This window comes from Camelus dromedarius, chromosome 22 (genome assembly GCF_036321535.1).
Source record: "Camelus dromedarius isolate mCamDro1 chromosome 22, mCamDro1.pat, whole genome shotgun sequence".
Taxonomy (NCBI): Eukaryota; Metazoa; Chordata; class Mammalia; order Artiodactyla; family Camelidae; genus Camelus; species Camelus dromedarius.
This window is the reverse complement of record NC_087457.1, coordinates 28,079,934-28,105,651: the sequence shown is the minus strand read 5'-3', so window position 1 is coordinate 28,105,651 and position 25,718 is coordinate 28,079,934. Positions and strand designations below refer to the sequence as shown.

The window sequence follows — 25,718 nt, the reverse complement described above, 5'->3', positions numbered from 1 at the left end:
GAGATGGTCATGGGATGTGAAATGTCTCAGTAGAGATTTTTTAAATTTCCCTTTTTATTCCCTATACAACAGACTTTCTGCTGTTTGCAACCTGATGGTGCCATTTCTATTTTTTCAGCAGCGATGACAGGAACTATAAGCAAACCAGATAACAGAGTCTTCAGGTTTCTGTGTGCAAATTGAAAGAGCGCATTATAGCGCCTGCCTTTCCTGAGGTCTCGCAGCCCAACCAGTGTGGTCTATAAATACAACACCAGCAGAAGTTGTACCGATAGTTTCTGTCAGACTGTCTGAGATGGTTAGAAAAAAGCAGGAGGGAACAGCACAGTAACCCAGAAACGTCCAGATCCTTCTGGCCCCTTTTATTGTGATAAATCTCTCGCAAACTTTGCAGAGAGGCATTGTTTGCATCTGGTATATCTCTGTCTAGAAGGTAGCCTTGTGCATCTGTTCCTTCTTACTAAACTACGTGGCACAAAAGCCAACCCAATTGTATGCAAAAAAAAAAAAAAAAAAAAAAAAACCCGGTGCAGGAATGGAGAGATAATATATTAGAATAAGATGAATTAACTACTTGCCATAGCTTCACCATATGAGAAGTGAATAGTGCAAGATTGTATATTTAAAAATCTAAGCAGTGTTCCCCTGTTGTACAAGAGAAATAATCCTTGTGGATGCTAGTTTATTGCAAAATATGTCAGATAACTTACTACTAACCGAGAAAATTGAGGCTGTGCTTTCTACATAAAATGGTGTTGTTCCTTAATAAAAGAACTAGAAGGCAGTAATTACCATAAATGCTGGTAAAATATTACATTCAATTAAGTATTTCTAAGTGTATATTTGAAAGAAATTAGTGAGGAGTTTGAGACTAGAAAAATAGGAGCTTTGAAAGACACCATATCAATCTTTTATTAAAAAACATCCAAAGATTTTCTGTGATCTTGGAATTGGATAGCTTTTTCTTCCCAGCGTGAAACTCTGCACCTGTCTGCTTTTAGATCACACCTCTGAATCTTTCTTCATTCTTCCCACCCAAAATGGCCTCTTTCACAAACTCCATCCACCTAATTCTTACATATCACCCAAGGCGCAGTTTGAGTCTCATCCCAGCCAACAAGTCTTCCCCAACTCCCACAGCTCTGGATTTTACCTCCTTTTACTTGCTGCGTTATTGTTTACACTGATTTGGTAAGTGTCTACTGTATGCCCAAGGCCACTTGGCCAGTAAGGGGTGAAGCCAGGATTTTAATTCAGAATGAATCCCGGTCTTACCTGGGGTGTGTCCTCAATGGAAATTGCATATTTAAGTCCACTTGTGAGATGACGGTCAGTTGTTCCAGAATTTCCAGGCTTCTGAGACCCACATTGTTTACCCTTGGCTTGCTACATTAAATTATAATGGAATGTCCCCAGCTGCCCCAGCGGACATGCCTGAAGGCAAAGGCAGGGTCTTACTTTTTCATGTCTGTATTCTCAGACTGCAGCCTTAGCTAACTGTTCAGTAAAGGCTTGATGAAATATACACTGCTTCCAACATGACCATAGTTTCTCCTTTTTAAGTATATACATATACACATGTATATGTCAGGCATCAGAATTCTCCTTGGGAAGAAAAGAAATGCCCAAATAGAAAACAAATAAAAAGTCCAAGGTCACACTGAAAAGTCTTGGACACTAGGTATACTCAAGTGTTAGAAGACAGCCCACTATTTTACATAGTAGTCCCTATAATAAATTCAGTTTACTCAGAATTCAAATGATGTCTTAATGCTCATTAAATTGAAATCTGGAATCACGAAAGTAATGACTGTATAAGTAACTCTGGGCCACTTTGCTGATTCACAGCCACCTCCTTGATTCATAGTCAGTATACAGTTTCACAAATATGTATTAAGTATCTGCCACATGCCTTGCGTCATGTGTTTTACATTCGTGTAATACCTTCCCGGTGTCACATTCTCAAAAGCCTTGATACTTTCATATGCAGGATGAATACTTTCTAAAAACAGCTCTTTCTCAAGCTAGGTAGTATTTATCTATTTAAATTTTTTTATCATACAGCTTTAGATTGAAAGATTCAAGTACTGAGCAACAAATACATGTAAGTCAGTATTTCATTATTGTTCTTCTCCTCTTCTTGAGCAGAATGTTATTCATTGCGAGAATATTAATAACAAAAAATAATACCAAGGCATAGTAATTCTGACATTAGAATTAGAATGAACATACAAAACAGTGAATTAGACCACCATGTTAGTATTGCTACATTCTTCCCATTAACAATCCAAGCCTCTATTGTAACGTTCTCCCAAGATACTCCTTTTCGGTATCATTTTTTAACTTCATGCATTCTTTAATGTGGCTATTCCGATGTACTCTGTATTCTAATTGCATATGATGTTGCATGCTGCGTTTTTCTATCATTTTTATCTTATCCACTGATTAACAACATTTATACAGGTAATAGTGTTCTAAAATTAAAAGTGAGCTTGAATTTTTCCATTTAAAAATTGAATTTTTGCTTATTTTTATTCTACTGAAATATGTATTGGGCAGCCTGTGTACATTTAAACTGTAACTCTAAAATACTTTGATTTTTTTTGACAAACATTCAAGAATTCTTACATCTGACAACAGTTTTTTGAATATTCTCAGTGGGAAGAAGTCTTTGTCCTTTGAAAGCACATTTGAATTTTTTTGAAATAGCCAAAAGTTATTCAATGTCAAATCTGTTCAATAATTTTGGTGAGCACACTGGGCAGTTCTGTTTTTGAACAAAAACAAAGCTGAACCCTAAAGATAAGTTTTCTTCTGTGGCTCATAAGCTAATGCTAAGGAAATCCCTCCATAGTCGTTCTAATGAGGAATACATCATTAAAACAAAGTTTCTGGTGGGATTACTGTGAAGTGGATTGAAGGGATGTTAAAGCAGAGACCTTGGGAAACACATAGGAGAGATACCTAATCCAGACGAGGGTAAAGGGGGAGCCAGGGAAGGTTTCTCAGATGAAGTAACTCTAGAATTCGTCAAAATGAAGAGCCATTAGAAACATGCAGAAGTGTGATAAAGGTCACTCCAGAAGGACAGAGTATTATGTCCAGAGGCAGAGAGGCAAAAGGACATGTAAAATGGGGCTCTTTAAGGCTAGAATATACAGTGAGCAGGAGATGATATTGATTAAAGAGGGAGGATGAATGTGGAAAAGAATTGTGAATGCCAAGGTGAAGTTTAGACCTTCCCCTGGAGGTTAAGAAATGTCTGGACTTATTTTAAGTAGGCACCTGACATGGTCAAATTGTACATGACAGAAAGATCGCTCTGGCAGTCAGGTAGAAATGGAATGAGTAGGGTAAGCCTTGGGGAAGTGAAAGGCTGGGGCAATAATGCAGTCAAGGAAGATGGAAGTCCAACCAAGATAGGGATGGATTAGAAGGAGCAATTGCAAACATGTCAAGAAAGCAGACTCAGTGGACCTGATGGCAAAATGGGAGTGCACAGTGCACATGGTCTTCAGCTTCTTTGTTTGAACTGCTGGGTAGATTGTGTGGCTGTCACTGAGGTAGAAAATATCGGATAGGAAAAAATAACTTTTTTTTGTTTAATAATAGCTTAAGTTTGAGATGTGTTGAATTAGTGCCTGTGGGCTATACATGTGGAATCATCATCAAGATTAGTCAGTGTTTGGTCTGAAGATCTGGGGAACAGTCTAACAGGGTATTTAAATTTGGAGTCAACATTGGACTCTGAATGAAGCTTTGCAGTGCAATCCACAGAATCAAGAGTTTGTAAAGTGAGATGGAAAAGAAAATAACGAAACACCTCTGAGGAGCCACAGAATTTCAGGCTACTGTGGGGAGGTTCAGAGGACACAGAGGAAAAACGGAAGAACTGGAGGTCAGGGTGTCATGGAATCCATGGGAAATGAGTGTTTTAAGAAGGAGGTAGTGGACAATGGTATTAAAAGCACTCAGTAAACACTGGCTGGATGGAACCCCTAGATACAAAATAGTGGTCATAGTGTTCACACAATCTTTGGTCTCCTTTTTTTTTTCCTGTTTATATTTCATCATGATTATTTCCCTCTATTCTTAAATTTTTCTAAAAATGTGATTTTTAACACTACACAATACTTAAGACCACACTCTGGAGAGGTCACTGGGCAAAGCCATAGGCAAGTCCTGATAAACATGGCTCCCCAGATCTTCAGACCAAACGCTGACCGATCTTAATGATGCCTGACAGGTAAAATCCCCCGTAGGGCCTGGGGCACCGAGAACCAACACAAGATGCTGTCCTAGCCACTGTTTTGCTATGAGCAGTAAATGCTTTATATTTCCAAGGCAGGGCTAATGTGTCTCCTGTCCACACGTGTTTATAATAATCTCTGGCAGGCTAACTGGTTAGCTTTTGGGTAGAGTGAAATCTCAAACCCTTCACCATTTCTGACTTAGCAATGGTTGCTTTTAGTCCATGTTCCCTGTTTTTTCCTTCTGGAAATTGCACTTCCTTGGCTGGCTCTCCAATACTGTATTGCCTGTTTTCCATATCAGATCATCTCAAATTTATTTCCCAATAATCTCTTGAGTTTTTCATTTCCACAGTCACGTTTTTAATCTCCAAATCTCTTTGTTTTCTAAATGTACCTTATTTTTAAAGAACATCCTGTTTTTGTTTTATGGATGAAATATCTTCTCTTACCTCTATGAGAAAATTAATATATTTTAAAGCTTTCTTCTCCCTGCACAGTGACTGTTTGATTTTGTGGTTTGGGTTATTTGTTTTGATCCCCATCTTTTATGCTAAAAAGCCTGTGTAGATTTCTAGTCATCACTGACTGATTGTTCCTATTTAAAAATTGGGGACAAAGTGCTAAATGGAAATTCTACTCATTTAGATAGCGTGTGTTGACTTTCAACTTGACTCTTGGGAGGTCTGGCTGCTTTCTTTTGCTGTTTGATGCTAGATAACTTCAGTGTTTCTTCTTGGGCAGGTCAGAATCCCCAGAAAATCCTCTATTACTGTTTTGTCTAGAGGGTAAAGGCCATATTGCCAGTTTCCAGGTAGTAGAGAAAAGGATAGGAGAGAGGTGGTCTGAGCGTTCAGTATATACGCAGTTCTTTAATTCCTGTTTGGTGGATAGTAACTCTGTCTTCTCCTATGTCTGGTGTCCCCTAGCCTCGAAATCCTGTGTTTTACTCTCCAGAGAGTAAATCTCCAGACTGGGACCGTAATGCAGGACCAATTAGGACCATTTCACAGCTTTCCAAACTGTCAGCTTAGGTTTTAGCATTCCTACATCTATTAAATCTGTTACCACTCATCCTTTGCTTTTTGGCCACCAGAATTCTTTTGCTATTGTCTCCCCTCTCAATGGTTCATTCTCTCTTGTCATTACTATTTCTTTCCTTCTTGGATCCTCCCCTGTTACCGTTAAAACACTTAAGTATCTATGTATTTTTGGAAGGCAAATAAAAACAACTGCAACCCTTCCCTTGAGACTTGACATTCAAGATATTAAGCTTTTCCTTAGAAATATCATCATCAAAGTACGATTGCACTGGTTTTGGAATTGGTCAAATTGATGAATGAAAAGAAGACAATTTTTTTTAACACTTATTCATTCTAAAATAAAATTATTTATTCATTCAAATTGTGTATATTTTAGAAATATAACTTTACAAAATTAGCAAACTTGATTTTAAAAATCACAGAATGTATTCATTCATTCAGAAATTTAAAATATGTAGTTTTTAACCATTCACTATATGCTAAATAAGTTTGCTGGTTAGGTGAAATGAGAATAGCACTGATTTTCTTTACCTCTGGGTAGCAGTATCAGAGGGCTTTGTATGTAATGAATGTCTGCTGTTCCAGGTCCTAAAATGTATGTGTCACATGCGGTTCTGCATCTACTCTTTACGCTAACACTGTATGTATGTGGTATCACAATATATCACAGGGATATAGAAACTGGTTCGGGAAGTTACCTAGCTTGCATAAATCCACATGGCCGTGAAACAGTGCTACTGAATGCTAAACCTGTGTTCTTCTGATCTCCCAGGTATAAGAAAAGAATTGAGAAAAAAAAATTGAATGATTTTATAATGGAATGCTATCTAATTTCCATAATCTATGTAAGAGCATAAGTTCCTTCACCCTTGGTGGGAAGGAGCATTTAGAATATAAAAGAGAGAAAATATTTACCGTATTTGATGTCAGGTTTGATTATGTTCAAATAAGAGCATTTGAGAACTGAGAACACAAAAGCAGCTAAGCCCGATTGAGACTTCCTTTTCTGGTTCCTAAACTTTTTAAGTATTAAGAACCAATTTTTAAGATTGTGTATCTCTCCATCTTCTACTTAGACTGGGACTCAGCTAATAAGGATCAACTGAAAACTCCCAGATTTGATAGCTAGTCCTAACATTAACTTCTGAAGCCATCGAGAATCTACTATGCCTTAATTGGGTAGATGATGCATGATTTGATCTAGAAAGCCTCGTAAATAAGATAGCCACTGAATAAATTTTAGACATGATTTTTTAAATTGCTCATAGATTTTCTCACCAAAATCAGATCAGTCTGATCTTTACGTGATTAACTATATGATGTAGCTAGAGTTTGCAGTAGAGTCATCTTCTTGCCTTTTTAAAAATTTTATCTAGAAACAGTTGAAAAAAATGGTTTTGTTCAATTCAGAAGAAAATTACAATTCTTATCTGAAGTTTATGTCATTTAGTTGTATCTAAATTGAATAGCAAAAAAGAAGATTCTTGTTGTTGCTGTTGTTATTGGTTTATATGGCTTTTAGATTAGTATAAAATATTTTTTACATCCCAGATATATTACTATATTATTTCCTTTGGCATAATGAGGACTGTTTTATAACTTAATAAATGAGAATTTTCTCATTTACTGTTACAGTCAACGTAAATTTATGTTACTCTAAGTATATGCAAAACACTGTGATTTTTACAAAATAAATCAGATATAAATCCTTCCCTGAGGAACCTTATATCCTAACAGAGGACAAAGTATATATGCGGTGATACTCAATGCTGGAGAGTCCCCACATGCTGATACAATTGTGTGGGCGTTTAGAAAAAGAAGAAATTGTTTCTAGTTGAAAAAGTCAAAATATTATTTCCGGAGGGTCCCATTTGGTCTGGGCCTCAAAAGATAGTCAGGAGCTGTAGATGCTCTGACGGTGCTTCCACGATTCCCGGGAAGCAGAAGTCATGACGGCCGCCCTGCCCTCCTCTGGTCCCTCCTGGGAAGAAAAGTGAAGGAATGAAGCAGAGCAAAGCCCCGTTTAACATGAAGTGAATCTCAAAAGGAAAGCTCATAATGTATCTACTTAGGAGTCTAAAAATGTCATCAGGTTGTTTTTATTTGCTTTACATTATAGAGGCAGCTTTCGTGGCCATATCATTAACAGATGTGTTAGGGTAAAAGGGAAATTAAATTCCAAAAGAAACTCTAAGGCACTGTATCTCAAACAGTCGAGGATGCACTTCTCTTTCGTGCGACACTGCAGCTGGGCTAGGCTGGCAAGGTGCCTTTTCTCTGCTGAGTCATTCGGGGAGCTAAGTGCCTCCATCCTGTTGCTCTGTTAGCCCAGAGAGGGCGTTCCTGTTCCTCCCTGCAGTCAGAGTGCGCTCCCTGCTGTGTCCATCTTCCAGCCAATGGCAAGAGTGGAAAAGCCAACATCCAGGGGAAGACAACCACATCCCCAGGAAAAAGGGGAAACAGATTTGGAGGAAGTGAGGAGAAAATTTGTAGTCTGCCATAACAGATTTTTCTTGCTTTGTTTGGTTTTTCTAATTTCTCAGGATTTGTAGAAGATTTACTACTGAATAGTTTTTATACCTTTATAGTTTAATATGATCTAAGTCTTACAAAATTTAGAATCTAGAAGACCAGATACTTGTAAGTACATGGTACATTTTTAAGAGGCTTCTGGTATATATCACTTGAACATGTGGCTGATGCAGCTCCCAAAATTAAGCTGTGAGATGGAAGCTATTCAGGCAGCAAAGTAAAAATGTGACTCGTGCTCTGTGTATTCAACAAGATAAAATCTGGGACCCTCTTATTTATTTGACTGTTCCTCAGCAACGGTTTTCAGGATGTGAAGTGGACGTTTCTGAAGACAGTATCAAGATTATAAAAGCCTTGTTCTAGACTGTGAGTTGTAGACCACCCAGATAAAAGCATGAATGTGACGTACATTATGATTATTTAAATGACTTCTGTACAAATAATCTGTGTCAGAATCACAACTCAGGGTCTGTTGAGTCTTTACTCAGAATACATCCATTATGTGATAGCAGCAAAAGAAAGTGCACCATATGAACTATGTTACAAAAACTCAGGACAGATTAATACTTTTAAAGTTCCGTATTATTTTATGAAATAGACAAATAATGCTATTTATAGGAATCCCTTCTAAATTTTAATGTTGATGAGGCTTCCTTTTAATGTGTGAGTAAACATTTTTAATAAATGAGTATATCTTAGGAAGTTCAATACAATAAGTATGTGTGAATGCCTACGCAGTGCAAGAGAGTATGTGGTTTTAATTTAATGCTTTTGTTATATGGACTTGATTTTCTAAGGGTAGCTGATTAAAAGAAACTATCTGCTCACTTTTCTTTCCTGGGCATACATAAAATAAAATAAAGTACAACTATAGTCCACTGTACTACATATCAACAAAGTAATAAGGAGACAAATGAACATTATTATGAACACACTTTACACAGGGAATGGTTGTTCCAATGGTCTTACCTCCCTGGGCACCAGAGTAAGTTCTGTAACTTAAGGGAGCATGTAAGATTAATGGGATATGGCCAGACTGTATTTTATTTATATATCAATCTCTAACTTACATAAAACCCTCAAAGGCAGAAGGAATCTAAAATTACATGGGAAAGGAAAAAGAATGAGTGCAAGAAAGACAAGTCTCTCGTATATTTTACCTATCAGGCACAAAATCAGTTGTCCGTTTTCCCCAATGAGTCTTCCAGTTTGCTTTGATTACAGTCTGAGGGTGGAAACCCAACAGCAGTGGCGATGGGGAGTTGACTGGATGGCTGGGAGGAGAGGGGACAAAAATAGGTGAGGTGCACAGGGGGAGAGGAACGCACCGACCGGCCTCGGCAAGAGATGTCTGCAGAACTTAGAAATGACCCCGGCAGGAGAGCAGGACTCCGAAGCCCTTTAGTGAAAGGACGGTCTCGCCCACTTCGATGCTCTGTCTAGAGGCATCCATGTCTTCACTTAGTTCGGGTTGCTTTGATTTTACTTCCTGTGACAGTTTCTTAATTTGCAGAAGTGGGGGATGCTTTCATCTTTTCTAAGATTCCAAACAAAAAGGAGAAAATAAAGTATGATGATTCTTAAAGGGCTAAGCAGACTTAATTCTGAAAATTCACTTACCCAGAATACTCTTTTCATAAATCAGGTAAGCTGTCATTAATCCAGTTAGTCTATTTGCACTCCTATCAGTGGTGTTTCCAGTAAAAAGAGCTTTCCAGTCGAGATTTGCATCGCGTTCGCATTTGCACTGTTGTTGTGTCCATTAGTTCTGATTAATAGAAAACTGGAGAGCAAACCAAGAAAAGTGGGGCAAAAAATAACGGAATGAGTCTCTGCCGCAGGGTGACAGAAGCTTGTGTTTTGAGTGGGGATAGAGTGAGGAGGTAAACAGAGTGATTAATTGGATAAAAAAAAAAAAAAGAAATTAGAACACATGGAGCATCTTAAGAACCACCAGATCACTTTCAGACCATTTGCAGACTATTGTATAGACATTAATTTATTTCCAGGAGATAATTTTTTGTATATTAGGAGAATTAAAAAGTCAGCAAAGACCCGCCGTTGCTTTATCCATTATTTATTGAGAAGGAGATGAAGGAGGAAAATGGACATAGATTAGAATTGCCTAACTGTTCTGAGGGTTCTCTAAAGTGTTTTGATTGTATATGGCCTGAAAATGCAGATGAAGGTTGGGAGCTGTGTTTTCTTCCTTGGACCTCTGAAATTAAAGTCAGCGTCTAAGCAGTTTCTTCAAGTTACTGCTATGGAGTGAGAGGAGAACTTTATTTTTTCTTTGACTTCTGAAGGTAGATAAATAGATAGATGATTGATAAATGTAAATAGATATAAATGTATAATTCAGTCCAATCTTCAGTCCATGTCTATGTATGTTAATATGGGACCTTAAAATGAAGTTATTTTCCAAAACCTCTATAATCAATTTAGGCTGCGTCTTTGAAACACTTGGAAAGTTACCGTATCTTCATCATCCCAGCTGTTTCATTTATCTCTTTTGGCGCGTATCATTTTTTTCTGTGATCATTTTATCAAGAAAAGGGTGACTGAATTGACTAAGTCTTAGGACAAGTTGCTAATTCATGCATACTCTTATGCAATCCTATTTTAGCTTTTGATAAAGCTTGAGCACTTTGAGGTCCGTGGGTCAGCATCAGTATTGTCCCCAGACGGCCATTTCCTCTCATGGGCATCGCTCGTAATTCCTGAGATGTTACCGACTCTGGTCTAGTGTGTAGAAGGCAGGGAAAGACTGAGTCTCTGGGTATCTGACGGGGCATTGAGGCAGGGAAAAGGGAGACTCCAGGATTGAGATCAAAGCAATCGTATCTTACGATTTGTTTCAGGCACTTAAAGTCCCTGGAACAGTTGTGTCATTGAGTTTTTGCTTCCCAGTCTCTGTTTTTCAGAACCTTTTGGATTGCACTTGAATAATTATTCAAGACTCCTTACCATGAAATTCTAGTATTATGCATTTAAAAAATGCAAAATCTATTAAATACTAATATGCTGTGACTCAGATCTCTGAAAGAAAAAGTTCTTTGTTTGTGGCTGGGAACCTGCCATTCTATTTTATTATTGCAGAAGTTCCCAGCAGGCATATTCACCCAGATTTAATTATTAAGCCATAAACGTATCTTTGAAAATTTCCCTTTATCCTGAATGCCTAAAAGTAGTTTAGAATTGCTTTTTCAGTCATCTCATGTGGCAAATCAGACTTCAACCCAAAGCATGTTTTTCCAAATGTTTTTGGAAAGTGAAAATCACTGAACTGATAATAGTACGAGCATACATGGCACATAAAATAGATAAATGTAGAGACTGAATGGGTAAACGTGTTAAGGTCTTGGGTAACCATTGTATCTGTGTATCTCCTAAAATGGAAGCTTAATGGAGGCAGTGTCCTTGTTGGTTTCGCTCACTGTCTTGTCCCTAGAACACAGCATAGTGCTTGGCACTATTCTGGGTACTCAGTAAAAAGTTATTGAATAAACACATGTGTTAATGAAACAATAACATCTCATTTACACCCCACACAACCATACACATACATGCCTTAGTCTGACAATGGAAGAAGCTGAAGATTTTCTCGTGGTATTAAATATATCCATGCAAAAAAAAAAATGCATCCATGCAAATATACAGACATTCATATGTATTTATGTTCAATTACAGACTTATCATTTTGGTAACGTGACTGCAGGGGACCAGTTTTCAAAGTGACTCATATTTTGTGTGAAAGTATAACTAGTTAAAAATGACCTTAAGCCTAAAGATTTTTTAGATCACTGAAAAAATATTTTTTCTCCTTGCTTTGAGTTATTGAGAATATGAGAATAGAAAACATAAGCCTTAACTGTTGATGGAAAGTAGAAATTGAGTATAGAATAACCAAAAACTCACTTAAAAAAATATCCTGTGTATAGTTTCTACAGGAATTTTAAGGAAATGGCCTCATAAAAGTGAAGCTTTCAAAATGTCATGACATTTACAGGATTATTTGGAAATATTGAATGTTTGTTGAATATTAAAAAGTTCTCCACTCTCAATCTTCTTTAAAAGAAAATCATTTGAATTAATAAAGATGGCAATTAACAGGTTTCGGCAATGTATGCTAACATGACCATACAAAGAATATACGTGAAAATATTAAAAAGCAGGATAAATGAAAGAACACTGTTTAAAAATAAAGAAATATGGATTTCCTCTCCTGTTTTCACACCACTATGGCTTTATCTCTAAAGTGTTTGAATAGTTTCACTAACTGCTGATTTTTTATTATGAGGAATTGATCCTTAATTCAAAAATTACATTACAACATGTTATTAATGGTGTACGTTAATTGCTGCCCCTCCCTCATTATTATTAAACTTGAAGAGTTTCAAGAAAACTGTTTGAAAATTCAGTACAGGCAGCTAGTAGTTGTCATCACTTATATAACCTAATGCCCGTAAAACTTGAGAACAGTTCTCCCCCAAATAATTCATATGTCAAGAACGCAACTAGAAACTAGTCATTTTTCCTCAGTCAGAACTGGGAAAAGGTTTAAAATATACGAAACTGACTACAACCCAGACATCAATACCGGACTAAATCACCATTTATTTATTATTCTGTCTTTAAACACATTAAAGCAGAAAACCTCTAGGCTCATGCACAATGAAGTATTTCAGCATTAAACTAAATAACAAAATGTCAAAGATATAAGACTGATAACCTACCCAGACATCCCTTTTCTTCGGCTTAGGAAAAAAACTGTCTAAATAAGTAGACTTTGCCGAGCGTTCTGGTCCTGTTTCCCAAACTGACACATTCTGAGACGCTAAACTTAGTTTGTCTTTCCTTGGCGTTACTAGATTGAATTAGTATCTGCAGGATTCTCTATATTAAACCTCATTAACAGAAATATGAGAATCTTGAATCATTTTACAATTGCAAATCTCAATTATAAAATAGGTCCAAAGTTGGTGTTTTTGCCATTTAAGGCTGGAAGTTCTAGTTTATACTGCTGATGACACCGTGTATTTGAACCCATTGTTCTACGTTAATGCCTTTATTTTTTTCTCATGATATATTGTTAAAAGGAATTTTCATTCCTTCTAATATCATTTCTCCAAAGGAGTGGAGGAGGTCAGACGATCAACCCACTCTTTCACACTTAATCACCAGTAATGAGACAACACAGAACTGGGTCATTTTATCTACAGCTTCATTAGAGTTTGCCTTTGGATACGAGTCCCGTGAGTATAGAAAATGTGGCAAATTAGTAGATGCTAGTTTGACTGATTTCACTGAAGGAATGAGCTAAACGTTCCAAAGAATTTACCAGTCCACCTGGTGAAAACGCTTCTATGAGTAAGTGCACTCTAGGTCTTTGTTTTCTGAGCCACATAGCTTCGCTGTGAGTGTATACACTCAAATACCATCTAAAAAGCAGTAATACCAACCCCAACTCTGCCATCCTTAAATAGTGGCTGAATTAAAGTTTGAATTGTAACAGATTAAGCCCCCGTGGTACCACTCTGAGTGCTCATTTTTTATTGCCCCTCACCCCCCAGTTCATCAAATTGATACATGCCAGTGACCCTCCCAGACTGCCCGGAACCAGGGGAGGCTCACCAAAATCTTAGGAGTAGAAACAAGGTCACGGACTTTCTCACCCAACAAGATGCCATCATGGCTGCTGAGAAGGGGAAGAATAGAAGCATGTAGCTGGGAACAGAGTCACTTTCTGAGGAGATGAGTCTTGGAGTGAGGCAGGCATCTGGCAGCATCAGAAACTCTGGGAATCTTTGAGAAATGGTGGGGTTTCCTGTAATAGGGGCAGAGCAGAAGATGAACCTAGGGCTCCTGCCAGCTGCCGTTCTCCAAACACAGCCCAAGGTTTCTCCTTCGAGTGCCAAGGCACCATTGCAACTAATTTCAGAGCAAATGTCAAAGCCAGGTCTGGATACATTGTCACAGTGATACTTTGAGCTGGCCTTCTGCTTTAGTGGACTCAAAAGATGCCATTAAATTGAGAAAAAGGTCATATTGAAAAACAAGGAAATTTTCATTCAGGAAAAGACTTACTTTTCCCGCCTACATCCAAAAGTTGGGTTCTTTTGCAACTGCAAATAAAGCAGTAAGAAAATCCATTTCTTTGGCTAAAAACTCCCAAATTTCCTGCCTGTTCTGAAGCCTATTCCTTCTGTCATGTTCATCAAGAAACATGGGCATGTGTAATATGGGATTGTGTAACGGTGGCCCTGGTCAATGTCGCTGGAAGGAGCCTTCAGAACACAAGACTTCTTCAGGGGTAAAGAAAAAGCTGACAACGCAGGGAAAGGTTCACCATGATGTTTTTCCCCTTTAAAAACAACTGCACTAAATATCTGTTAATGCTAACATGTTCTGTCTTCAGTCTATCATACAGATAATTTAAACGTTGTTTGGAAAACAGAGATTTCCCGGGGTAAACAAATTTTACGTAATCAGAAAACACACAACTGTATGTATTAATATTACCATTTAGACCTCTTCGAGTACAGTACGCACAGGAGGTAATTTGGCTTTGTAATATACCCTGGCTTAAATGAAAAGATGCACTGAAGGACACAGAAAGGGTATTCAGAGGCAGGGTGTTTGTATTACATAAATTTATCAGGCACACAAGATCAGTGTAACCAGCACAATTGCCGGCTTGTATCTGGGGAGTGCTATTCTATGTGCTGGGCAATAAACATTACGCAGCACAATAAATGAGGCAAAATAGCTGTGGAAATATGTGCGGGGAATGAGTGGAGAAAGGATTATAAAATATCTCTATGAACATTAACATAAGGGATGGGTTACCATTTTCCAACTTTTCCTTCTGACAAATCGTCTATGTAGTAATGTTTTCATCACGCGCTATCATTTAGAAAACATAACCGTGCAAACCGTACACCTGGAAAATCTATAGTTTCTTTTGTCAAGTTTGTGGCTGTTATTCAGGACGTGTCAAGTATGGTCGTTAGGTGGTAAATTTATAGCATATAGCGTAACTGGATTTCCTAAACACTTGCCCTTAGAAAAACAGAATGAAATATCCGAGCCACAGGGAACCCTGGGACACGCGTTCGGCCGGTTTGAGCCTGCGCGCTGAGCTCTCCTCTTGCGCTCAAGCATCTTCCCGCCTGGGAGAAACACCCTTGCAAGGACCACATCGTTTATTTTGCGCTCGTTGCGCTGGGGTTCTATGTCCCCATTCTGAAAACAGGAATTTTACATCGCTCCTGTTTCCGATGCCAGTGTTTCCAAATGTTTAAATTTGGTTATTTATTCATTATTTCTACGATTTAGTGCAGGGTTCCTGCCATTCCAGTATTGGTTTTTTTTTTCCTTTTGTTTTCACTCTTCGCTTTTTCCTTGACGTTGGCAAACTCATTTGTTTTTGTTCTCCCAAGCGTGTGTTCCGACCCCCTCTCCCTTTAATTATGGAGGGGGAGGGGTTAATAGCTGTCAGTAGACATATTTCCCTTCTACAACTCGCTTTTAAAATTTGTTTCCCTCCCCTAATTTATAAATATTTTAATCAATAATGTATCTATTATTTCCCAAGCGAGCCCTCAGGAGTATGTTTGATGGCCTCACACAAGCCATTCGAGGAGAACAGCCTCTCTCAAGCAGCTGACACCAGAGAGCCTTGCTAAGTTTTTCCCTCTCTCTCGAGTCCCTGTATTTTTAGGTTAGCCGGCAAGTGCATGCTCACTCCATCACTGAACCAGTGAAACTGATGTCTTGTGCAAGTTCCCTCACTCCCTTTTGCTGAACTTGCATTGCGTTGCCCATTGTGTATTCAGTCAGAAGCTAGTCTGGAACAAAAAGTCAGCCATCAGAGAAAAATAACTGTCTCTCCCCTGCGTTGTAATTGCACTTGATCAGCGTCTGCATCAATAATTAGACAAGGGTCCAATGAAGTTGGCGATGAAACAACACAGTCAAAACTTCAGTTATGTCCAGGAGGTGACTGTCCAAGGGCTGAAACCAGTGTTGGAGACGGAAGCTCCTCACTTACTTACAATGTCAGGAATGATTGAAGACAGGTGCCCTTTGCAGTGTTTGGAATGTTTCCTTCTGGTTATTGCCTCACAGACCAACTGAAGAACTATACTTGCTTTCACATGTGACATCCCTGCTTTTAAAAATCTAATTAAAACTTTCTTTTTGGTCCTTAGGTAGAAAGATGGCTCTGCTGAGATAAGCTCTTAATTAATGCACTGAGAGCTTAGGAGTCCCACCTCTCAACAGGAATGATTGACGTTCAAGGATACATAAATTACACTAATTGAGCCCTGCCTCTATAATAGACTTCCTAGAGCAACTCATCAGAGAAGCTAGGTGAGTAAGACCAGCATAAAAAGTTATTTCAATATGTTCTATGCTTTCCCAAAGGGTGAAAGAGAAACTTTCCAGACTGCTGCACATGTATTGCCACAGAAGGCAAGTCTTTTCTTCAGTTTTAAGATGTAGGTTTTGCGTCATAGTTTTCCTTTTTTTTTTTTTTAATTATAAAAATTAGCATTTTAACATAGCCGCTTAAATTTAAATAACCAGTCTCTTTGCAATTTTCAAGCAGCAAAACTTGCAAGCCAATTATAGTATGCAAAAATCACTTGGCATCATTTGTTGTTATTAAATTGTGTTGCATAGCAACCAACGCATATGCTGTGGAGGGATTGTTTGAAATCAAATCCAATCGTAGTCCTTGCGTTTAGTTTTCAGAAATGTACCTAATTGTAAACACACCTAATCCCCAGCCTCACTGTAGACCATAATGAAATATTGCTTTTATGTTCGTTTCATTCTGAAAGAAATTGAGAGGTAGTCTGAGGCTCTGACTTTCATGAAATCTAAGAACCATTTGGTATAATCTAGGTGGGTTTTATAGTCTAAAATAAAATTCAGGGGCAGGACTATTTGCTAAAAATGAAGACAGTTATACCATATTAGAGGTCCTCATTTGTATCTGAAAGTTTTATTCACTGATTTTTTTAAATGTCTTGACAATTATGGAACACGTGGTTTCAATCATCAAGGAAATAGGAATAATATGGGATATTGGGATATTAAATTATTTACTTAATATATGTAACTTTCAGACAAAATACAAGTAGGGCTTGAGTTTTACTATGTAAAATTTTAGAAGGTAAGAGTAAAAGGAAGGAGATTACAAAGAGCTAGATTAAGGAATTATTAAGCGTAATGGTGATACAGCGAAGTGAATAGAGGTGGGAAAGCAAACAGTGAGAACAAAAGGAAAAAATGCCAAACAACAGCAGCACTGCAGTAAGTTTTAGGAATAATAAGTCAAATATCGAACTTAAACATTCCAAAAAAAATCAGTACTGGTCAAAGTAGAGAAGAAAATGATAGAAGGAAATAAGGCTAGATTCAGAAATATATAGGGGAACTACTGTGTCCTAGTAACAAAAAACCAGAAAGAATCCTTTTTAGACTCTGGATTCCTGAAAATTCAGGAGAGCGTGTTGCCCCCCACTTTTTTTCTTTCCACTCCAGTGCACTTTGCTGTGCCTACTGTTTCAAATTGTGAAAAATGTGGAGCCCCACTTAAAAAGAAAATCACAAGACGGCTGCATTTCTACCAAAATGGCTTTATTATTACCTGTGAGAAAACCTGAAGTGGAGAAAAATTGAGAGAGATCAGAAAATCCCGAGCTGATGATCTCGTAAAAAATATAAAATGCTTTTAACATCCAGACTATCTCGCTCTGACTGAGACGGAATGAAAATGGAACTGATTCTTTTACCCTGAGACCCTTCGTTTAGCGGGTAGCGAGCAGGACCCAATACAATGCACCAAGGCCATTGAAATATTAGTAATGGAGCGTTTTCTGTTTAGGGAGAATGAGCATGAAACGTATCCCTCAAAACTCTTAGGTGCTTATTTTGATTTTCCGTGGTTGCGCGTTCAGGTCACATTCCTTCATCACCTGGTATGTGCTAAGCGAGGTGCGGTACTTGAAGTGGCTTTCCGTGAAATTATGTGCCGAATGACCCAAATCTATGCATATCTCTTGAGAATTTCTGTCTTTAATAATCATGAAAAGGCAGTATCATCGCGTTGCTTCATTAGTCTCACATCCATGGAAATATTTATTAGTAGGAAAAGTAACCATATGCTCATAAACTGGCCGATAATTCTGCTTGACTTCACATATTTTGAATGCAGTTAACAGAAAACTACACATCCTTTAATCATGCCACATGGACTTTATCTTTGGATTTAGACTGGTAAAATGTACCTGAATTGGTACCAGCTTGTGTCTTCATATATGCTGGGTAACCCAAGTGCTGATGCCAGACGGAAAATCCTAAGTCATCATGAGATGGAGCGTAGTCAGCGCTAGGAAGTGCCAGGGCCACCCTGCCTGGAATGGAGCCATTAACGTAATAGCCTATCACTCAGGCTAATGAAATCAGCTCTTCCTCTATTCTGTTTCTGAACGTGCACCATCAGATCCAAGTTTTCAACTGCTACATTTCACCATAATCATACTGTTATTAGGGAATACATGAATGGATATAGCAAAAGACACATCGGTCACCGTCTGCTATTGCACTGTACAAAAGACCCTCAGCAAACTCTTCTCTCATCTTTGGGACGGGTCACGTATGTACTTACTGCTTCAGTCATTTGATAGGCTTCTGGTACTATTTCTTCGTTTAGAATTTGTATCATTCTTTAGTTGTGGGGCTATTCAGTTAGCTGGGCAATTCATTATTGCACAACTGTTAGATCTCTGGGTTAATTGCTTATTTGTAACTTTAATAACAGTTTTAAAGATCTTGAAGATTTACTTAAATTTGGTTCCTTTTTTTAAAAAAAATAGAAGAATATTAAAAATGTCCTATAGTATCTTATAATATCAATGCCAATATAATTTTTGTTATAATTTTAAATAACAAAAACAAAGGATGTACAGGGTTAAGCGAAAAAGTATGGGCATTTAAAAAATTCTTCTCCCTCTAAAATAATTACTAGTTATAATTTTTCTTCCATAGAAATGCATCTCTCTTTAAATATCTGCATATAATTTATGCATTCAAGCAACAAATAGTTATACAGAGTGTCTTATGTATCAAGCATTATTTTTGGTGCTAAGGTTGTGACAGTAAGCAAAATCGGTTTTTAAAAATCCTGCCCCTCATGGGGCTTACATTCTTGTGGGGAGAAACAGACTATAAACAGAATAAATGTGTGAGACAGAGAGAGTTGTAAATAGTATGGGAAAGAAGATAAAACAGGGAGGAATGATTTGAAGGTCTTATTGAGTAAGTGATACCTGAGCAAAGACTTGAAGGAGGAAAGAGAAGGAATCCTGTGGATTTCTGGGGGAGTGCTCCAAGCAGAAGGAAGAGCATGTGCCAAAATGAAGTTAGTTGGAACTTTTTTCCACTGATACACTGTTTAGTTGTTTCCAGTTTTTTCACCATTACAAACAATGCTGTAATATATATTTCTGTATATGCTTATGTTTGAGAAATTTTGCTGGTGTATTCATGAAGTCAGCATCAGTGGGTCAAAAGGCATGTGTATTTATTTAAATTTTGTTTATATATGTATATGTGTGTGTGTGTGTGTGTGTGTGTGTATGTCTGAACTGCCTTCTAGTAAGATTACACAAATTTTACTTCTATCAACAGCGAATGAAAAGCTCCTTTCTTTGCACCTTCACCCTCACTAACGTTACTTTTCAAGCATTTTCAATCTTGACTAAGTTGATAAAGGGGAAAGTTGCTTCTCGTTTCTTTTGATTTGCTTTTTGACTAAAAATGATTCTATTTTCACCTGTTTCTTGGGCATTAGAATTTTTTCTCTTCTTCGATATTGCCTTTCCTAGGGTTTTTTTGTACTTTATAAAATTAAATTAAACTGCTAATTTTGGGATGGTTGTAGATTGGCATGTACTTATAAAAATTGTGCAGAGACCCCTTACACCTTTTGCGCAGTTTCCCCAGGGAGGAGCATCTTTCAAGGCTGTAGGGTAGCACCGCGCTAGGATATCGACAATGCTGTACTCGGGAAACTTGTATCCTCTAAACTCCTGCACGCGTTTGTGTTTATCCCTAGATTTGCAGTGACCTTTCTCACCATATCTTCTCCAGTACCAAACCCTTAATTATGGAACTATTGGGCTGTATTTTGCTATAAATTGTCTGATAGCACCAGGTGCTACTCATTGCCCCTCCCTGAGGATTCGTCTAGCAATTTTGGAGTACTTATTTTTTTAACCTAAAAATTTTACTATCACTTTGTTAAGTTAAAAAAAATGCTGTTGACTTTTAAATTTGCATTGAATTACTGTCAGATTCCTAGACAGATTTGAGGAAAATCCATACCTTTGTGCCTACATAATATACTTATTAACATGCAGACCAGGTTCCATCATTTGTTTATTCTCTCTGAGTTCTTCAGTAGAGTTTTAAGGTTTTCTGAGATAGCACTACACGTATATTTATTTACATTTATTTTACAAGTTCATGTACCTGTGTGTCATCCCTCGTATTTGCTTGATCAATAACAGAAGATCAGAGAAAAGAAGCTATTCCACTCAGAGGCTGTCAAACTCATACGTTAATTTGCATGATAGACATTGCACTGTTATTTCAATATCTAAATAACTGATTCCTAACATCTAATGATTTGCCCCTGTTTTTGCAAGTGGCAATTTGTACAAGAGCCAGAGAGTAAAGTAAAGAGACACATTTTTCATGTGTTTGGAGGTAGGTGTACCTGAAGTGAGCATCTTCATTTCATAAAAAGAATAAGTTGTAAAAATAAAATATGCTAGGTTGGATAATCATCTATAATGTTAACAGTCCAATTGCTTGCCATGTAGAGGAAGGTTGTGTTTTAATTAAGCAATAAGACGTGACAGGGGGTGAATTATGGAGGAATAATTCTTGTCTACTGTGTTGTTAGACAAGACACCAAGAGCCAGCTGTCACTGCACACACCGTGCGTAAATTATGACACTGTAATTTAAATCTAGAACATTATAGAATAATTCTAAAATATTTTTTAAAATAACTTTGCAAAAGAAGAAATACAGGTTGAATCCATGTCTTAAATTCTATGCTAGAGGGTGTCTGCTCTAATGCTGTAAGATCGAGAGGCTGAGGAAAGCATTTATTTTGGGGGAAAAATATCACAAGAAAATATAGCAAAGTTGGCTTCACAGTGGATTACGTTTTAAACTAGTATTTTTATAGAGGAGATTCCTGGACAGACGATACATTAATTTGACTTTCCCTCCAATGATTAGAAGACGATGGTGAGAGCTACGTTTTGGGAACTTATAAGAGGGGTTCTTTTAGGTCTTTTTTTTATTCACAAAGCATTGCTAACTAACAAATAACCCTGACATAAATCTTCCAGAGAAGCATGCATCTCCCTGAAAGCACTTGGCAGAGGGGGGAGCAATTTTACAGAATTTTGGGTCCTTTTAAAACCACCGTGATTTGTAATCCTAACGCTTTTCCACCATAACAGACCATTTTGAAGGTCCTCTTTTGTAAAGACATTAAAACAGATCTCTTATCACAAGAAAACACATTGTTTGAAAAAACTGCTTTTTAAAAAAAGGACAACTCATTTCTGCCCATTCAAAAGAAAAATGTTTGAGGGTGAGTATGTGATTGTAATAAAGACAAAGTCTACTTGCTTTTCATCTGCAGAGCACTCTGGCTAGCAGTGTTTCAAAAGATGGTTTCTTTTTAAAGTAATTAGAGTTTTGTGCTTTTATTGCCAATATTGTATGCTTTTAAGATGGCTGATGTGTTAACAAGTTCGACTTCTTTTGTGAATGTCACGAGGTGAAAGTTACATATTATAACCTCAGACCATTAATTTTGTCTCAGGTTCTCCTTTAAATTAGTGCATTTTATCACCAAATTTGACCTCTTTCTAGATGTGATAATCAGAAAGAGCATAATATACAGATCAAGTATAAAATATTTTTAAGGGACTTCAGAAACACCCACCTGCCCAAAATATGTCTCTTAATGACTCATCGTGGGACCATTAATTATTTACACCTCTACATTAAAGTTTTGGTCTTGAATAGTCCCATATTAAAATAAACTCTCTCTCAAATCAATGATTCAGAACCCAGTTATAGGTATTAATCCATTAGTTTGTGTCTTTGCTAAAGTAATAGATTTAGTTTACCTATTTGCTTTCATACATAACAGAGAGCAGAGAGGAAATGAGACACAAGAAAGAACTGTTTTAATGAATATGAGAAGAGACAGTTTGCAGCCCTGAACTGGGACAGGTCCTTAGCTACTGGAAGGTGACTTGAAAGCACACATTTTCCTTTGTCAGAGGGGGAGAAGAACCCTAAGAAAAGGGAGCAGAATTATGCATTCTTTACCCAAGAATAAACCATGTTTTATTTGGTGCCTAATATGTGTCTTAAATGATGAAAACGGTAAGGAAATGTATCTTTGGTACTTAATGGTTTTGCCCATTCTGTCACTTGTGTTAGGCCCATAGGGCTATCATGACTGTTAAATAAAACCATTTTTAGCACTTTTCCCTTGTTTCTGTTTAAATGAATTAGGCAGAATTGACTTTTCTACTCAGTGACTCCGAACTGATTCTTTTCTAGAATTATACCTCAATAGGATTTTATTCCAAAATTCTTAGTGTGGGAGACTACAGCTCTCTTTCAGTTCTTCTCCAAGGTTTTTTTGTGTGTGTCAGTTTTGGGCAGGTAGTTTTTAGAAAATGTATCAGAAACTCATAGAATTATCTTTAGAGAGCCATAATGTAAAATTGTGCTGTTAGCTTGGAACAAGGGTCGATATGTGAGAAGGCTAAATGAAAAATACCAATGCATTTATAGAAAAGGATTATCAATTACTTTGTTTTAATTTTTATACTAGCATCCCCTTGATTTAGGCTTTATCTACTTCTACAGAGACATAATTATTTTAAGGTATTTTAGAATGTAATCATTTGTGACAATAATCGTTTCACCAGTTGGTTGTTGAGTGAGTCCACAAGCTTGTTCAAATAGGCACCATGTCTAAGCTTCAGCTGGTCATATCACTCAGTAAGAAGATAAAAATTGCTTTTTTATAGGTTTTTGCTTATTAGGATAAACTATCAGCACTAATTTTATGAGGCGCTCAGTGCTAAGGATTCTAAATCACTAGCTCATGAATATTTACAAAAACATTGCAGGATTAGCACCAATTTTGAGGTCAAGAAATGGAGGTTCACAGAGGTCATCAGGAAGTAAGAGATGGTTCCAGTCTTCTAAACCAAGATCATGGTTCAAAAGCCAAAACTATTCCAGTGAAACATATTGTCTCCTAAGGACGTTGAGTCAGAATATTTTTAAATATGGAATTTAATCATCACAAAGTTATTCTAAAGGAAAAAAAAAAAACCTGCCATTATCCCAGTCTGTGATCCAGGACTATCAAACTTCTTCCGCCGTCCATTCTAGGAACTCTCATTTAATAAGTCATTATGGACTTCCTTTCTGCTGCAGAACCCATTACATGTTTTCCACAGCACAACAGCAGAAGTAAGCTCTGGAGTAACAGCCATGAGCACCAGCCTTAGCACACTGGGAGCCCGCAGTCGATTCTGTGGGAATGACCCCACGATCACAGCCATAGAGCAGAACGCTTCTTTTTCCTTCATTCACCCAAATTTAGTTTCATTCCAGCAGATTAACTGGTGCCACACACTGTCGGGGTGTTGGAGTGAGGTTCAAGAGTTTTGATTGAGTACTTCTGTCATGATCTTTTGAGGGGAAAAATCCTCCCCTGTAAACACAGGGCAGGTAGGAAAGAAGACCCAGAGCTAGCATCATGGTATTTTTGCACGTGCCTGAGCGGACCCCTTTAGGCGTGCCTACGTGTTTTTTGTAATCCGTCAGTTTGACTTCTGTCTCATTCCTAACATCATTTTCCTGTTTTGGGTTTCCATTTTCTTCACCAGAGTTTCTATTTTTAAGGTCTTTGACTTAGAAGCAGCTGCTTAGACTCATATTCCTAATTTCTCTCCCATATGAGCAGTGTGTTTGATATTCTCAACCTCAGACTGTACTCAACTGTAATTCACTCCATCAACTATAATTCACTCCACCCCAGCAGCTCAGTGGACATGGCTTCTCACTGCTGGCAAGGTCATTCACCATTTAAGTTGTTGAATTCCTTATTACTACATTTGGATTTCAAATGGAATATAGGTATCCATCAAGACCAAAATAGAGAAAATAATACTTATTTTCTAATGCTACCATGGGATCACTCTATTTTTTAGAGTGAGAATGATTAACACCATACCCCAGTTTTATTTTCTCGAACCCCTGCTGCAAAGACAGCACAGAACCAAGAGTAAAATTATGAAAAAATAAAGTCAGCAGTTGCTAGAAATTTCTGTTTGCTTCCAAAATAGAAAAAAAAATCATATTTTTAAAATCATAGCACATAATAGAACGAAGAAAGAAAAAAGTACTGAAAAAAAAGAAACCAAAAATAGCTCAGTGGCAATTTAATAACTGACAAGACTTATTCCATCTGCTGGAAAGAGTTTAAAACCTTTACCTGCTGCCACTCACGCAACAGAGATTTCGAGTTCAGAGCTGAAGGTTAACATCTGATGCGGAAGCATTTCTGCAGATGCATTTCTCTGTTTAATAAGTGTTAGACTATTTGTTGAAAGGAAATTAGAGTCCCCAAGGTTTGAAGTGTAAGAAAATAAGACACAAAGGATGGGGAAGAACTAAAATACTGGTGGACAGATAGCATTAGGACACCTGAATGGAATCAGATCTGCACCTGGGACTCATCGAACTCTAGGTCAGGTGTTCTTCGATCAGGAGCTATGAGAGTGAGGAGGTTGGTTGGAATCCTATATAATCACATATAATCAGCGACTGTCAAAGCATAAAAGAGAAAAATATCCCCCCACCCCCCATGACAGCGAGAGCCGAGGCAAGCTATGCCATTGAGTCCTTATCTCTTGGATTCCCCTCCCAGCTCTCCATAATTCAAAACAGGCAGGCAGCAGGCTGTACAGATGGAGACGCACCAGCCAGCGTCCGCATGGAGCGTTATAGATCTGGCTAGCTGTCTAGTTAGCAGTCAGCTATTTTTGGATAATACCCGCAGTTGTTTTGCAAAAATGAAAAAAAAAAAAAAATGGATCTATCCTGAGTTCAGTATATAAAAATATTTGTACAGGTTGGTGCTTGGGCTGAAGCCATTTTTCTCTCCCGCGGACTGCTTGTTGATTACTCAGACGGATTTCCTTTGCCATCGACAGCAGAGACTCCGTTGAAATGACACTGTGGGTCACATGGCTGGCATGTTCCACAGTTTCAGGCCCCAGAAAGAAGTGTTTTAGGCACCAGTTGTTATTTTCATGGAGTTTTGTTTTTGACCTTGAGCAAGCAGATGGCAGAGAGGTGTAGACGTCCTTGTGTGTCATAGCATCACACGGCACGAAGGGGGCGCTGTGGTACGCACGTGTTCATCAAAATGACGTCCTGGGACTCCTCAGCCAGCAGGCGACACCGGGGAAAGCTCTTCAGTTAATGGAATTTGGGGGTTTAATGAGGCTTGATTCATTTATGTGGTGAAATGATGTGGGGAAAGGAAGCGACCATATAAAATTGACAAGCGTATTCCTTGTAAAACACAGATACAGTTGTGTTGGCAAATACTGAAGCCACGATTGAAGCTATAAATCAGTTTACTAATCACAAATCTTCAATCTAGTAACCAGACCAACAATCACAATAGCATTTTGATAAAAACAAGGTTGATGTTACCTGTGCTAGTTTTAACAAAATAGGAGTGATGACAGTAA

The 25,718-nt window shown here is 37.7% G+C and overlaps 1 protein-coding gene across 3 annotated transcripts in view; it reads left to right on the top strand.

Moving 5' to 3' along the window:
* TENM3 (teneurin transmembrane protein 3) overlaps positions 1-25,718 on the top strand; it is a 2,090,952-nt gene that overhangs the window by 1,219,460 nt on the left and 845,774 nt on the right. For all 3 annotated transcript variants that reach the window (XM_064477579.1, XM_064477578.1, XM_064477577.1), the window contains exon 7: positions 16,039-16,201. The gene's annotated coding sequence lies outside the window, so the exon portion shown is untranslated. The remainder of the gene's footprint in view (positions 1-16,038; positions 16,202-25,718) is intronic.